Source organism: Echinops telfairi, unplaced genomic scaffold (assembly GCF_000313985.2).
Source record: "Echinops telfairi isolate 266 unplaced genomic scaffold, ASM31398v2 ScPeMD7_1;HRSCAF=3_1, whole genome shotgun sequence".
Taxonomy (NCBI): domain Eukaryota; kingdom Metazoa; phylum Chordata; class Mammalia; order Afrosoricida; family Tenrecidae; genus Echinops; species Echinops telfairi.
The window spans coordinates 4,624,284-4,626,979 of record NW_022103897.1 but is presented as its reverse complement, the minus strand read 5'-3'; the positions used below and the strand labels follow the sequence as shown (position 1 = coordinate 4,626,979).

Sequence of the window (2,696 nt, the reverse complement as noted above, 5' to 3'; positions counted from 1 at the left end):
GTATTTCACGATTGTGGCCATGCTACTTCAATTGTTGATTTAGGGTCGTGATTCTCAACTGGGTACAATTCTCCAGCCTCATGAGAAGACATTTTGGCAATATCTTTAGACATTTTTTGACGGGTACTATTGATATTTAGTGTGTTCAAAAGCCAAGCCCATTTACATTGCATATTCCTAGTCTTAGAAACCCAATGGGACAGAATAGAACTTCCCCATAAGCTTTCCAAAGCTGCAATATTTATAGAACAATAAAAGTACCATTGACTGCCAAAAGGACAAAGAAACCTGTCTTGGAATTTGTATGGCCAAAGTGCTCCTTAGAGGCAAGAATGGCAAGACTTCATCTTACATACTTTGCATATGTTATCAGGAGAGATCAGTCTCTGAAGAAAGACATCATGTTTATCAATAATATAGATTAATACATTGGCTGTAACAATGGGTCCAAGCACAGGAATAATGATGAGGTTGGCACGAAACTGGGCAGTATTTCATTCTGTTGTGCATAGTTTCACGATGGGTTTGCATGGGCTCAATGGTACCTAACAAAAGCAATCTTTACAGAAATCGGCTGTCACATTGTTCTTCCATTAAACTTCTGATTTGAACTGTTTAAGTTTTAGTTAGCAGCTGAGCATTTAGCCACTGTACCACCAAGAATCCAATAAATGTTCTGAGTAAATATTATTAAACATTTAACAATAAAAGGGCAGCCCTGACAATAAAGATTTATCCAGCCTAAAATTTCAATTCTGAGGCTGATTTAGAGTGAATACTTTATTTTAGAGAACTGTCCTATTCTTGACAAGTTTCACATCCAAGCTACCATTTAAATTATATTTTAACAGGTTATTAAAAAACCAGAATCATCTGAGTAGTGCAGAATGTAATAAATGGGTCACATAATCTTGTGCCAATTATCAGACATCCTTGTCCACCATATAAGTCATTTGGTTTTATGCAATATTATTTAAGATCCTGTGCTAGTAGATCAAATACTCTGCAAGACTATGATGGTGGTGTTAGATGAGGTTCTGTGTGGAAGAAAAGCAATACCATAGCTCGAGTTTGTGTTACTCCTAGTAAATCAGTGTGCACTCGAGAGTTACAGGTCTCCAGTGCGGTAAATTAGCTGTCAAGGGTCTGATTGATCTACTTTAGGGACTCACTTTTGATCTTTGTAACTGGTAGGTTAGACTTTCAACAATGGCAGAAACTAGATAAGTCTTGTTTGTTTGATAGCACCAGAGTGGCAAATGACAAAAGTGGGGTAATAACAGCTGGTAAGTCACTCTCTTTACAGTGTTATTTAATTCTGGTCCTGTAGTTGATACTCTCTATTGGGAATTTTAAAAATATTCACAGTTAATTTACACATCTGCAGCACATGCTACTCCCCAGAGATATCTCCTTGTGCTGTACTTTTAGATCTTTCTTCTTCCAGGATCCCTGCCAAGCAGTCAAACCATTTACTATTTCCAAAGTTTCCATGTACATCATATTCTCAGGCCACTTTTCTTTCCACACACAGTAGATGACCTATTAGCCATCCCTAAGTTATGCACATTGGAAGGACGTGTTCTCACAGCTTTCAACATCAACCATGGATAAAGCTACAGTGCTCACTCCGGTAGTTTTCAGCTTATACCTCTGTACTGAGCCAACCCATTTATAAACACCTGGGAATATTGACTTAAGAAAATCTTTAGAATTTGAACCAAAAATAACCCCTGAAATCTTCTTTAGACTAAGGCAAAAATTTAACTTAGTTCATAAAGCATGTATACCTTTAATACTGTGTTCTTTATGAACATTTAGAGAATGAGTGAACAATTTAAAGAATGTAATTGATATCCCTGACTTGTACATGTAGAAATTGTTTAATTGGTGTATGTTTTACTGGCTATATTCTTAATTTAAAAAAACAGACCGCTTCTCGGCCTTTGGGCTAAGATCAAGTGTAGTATCTGTTCTTATCAGTCTAATATCTGATACATCCTCTATCTGAGGAAAATATATTGAATGGATTTTTGAAGCAGGGAGATGGAATAGGAGCTTGCTCCATCCACTCCATGCATCTACCTGGTATTGCAGTTTCTCCAGGAATGGCGCACCCTCTCAGGGGAACCTTAAAAAAAAGAAAAAGAAAAGAAGAAATTCTTCATATATACTTTAGTATAGGGAATCTTGAAACCATTATGCTAAGTGAGTTATGTCTATTTCAATAGGACAAATATTGTATGACTTATATAACAAGACAAGAGAAGGTATATGTGTGAATAGCCTTCAGTATAAATAAAAGAAAACTCCCTACAACGGAACCAATAAACTACATCATGATAAATGGTGATATGTTTCAATTTATCAAGGTTTTCATTTTACTTGAATCCACAACACAGTCCCTGGAAGCAACTATCAAGGAATCAATGTATTTCATTGGTCAACTCTATTACAAAAGATCTCTTTAAGGCTTAAAGTGTAAATATATCACTTGAAGGACAAAGATAGGACTGACTCAAGCCATAGTATTTTTAATCATTTCATATGCATGTGAAAGCTGAACAACGAATAAGAAAAACTGGAGAAGAATTGATGTATGTAAATTATGATATTGGCAAAGACTACTGAAAGTAACATGGATTTTCAGAAGATGAAACCCATCTATCTTGGAGGAAGTACATCAAGAATGTTCC

The 2,696-nt window shown here is 35.8% G+C and overlaps 1 non-coding gene across 1 annotated transcript; it reads left to right on the top strand.

Annotated features, from left to right (window-relative positions):
* Positions 1-1,931: 1,931 nt before the first annotated feature.
* LOC115869194 lies at positions 1,932-2,122 on the top strand. Its single transcript, XR_004046055.1, has one exon. It is a non-coding gene; the product is annotated as a U2 spliceosomal RNA (small nuclear RNA).
* The last annotated feature ends 574 nt before the right edge of the window (positions 2,123-2,696 follow it).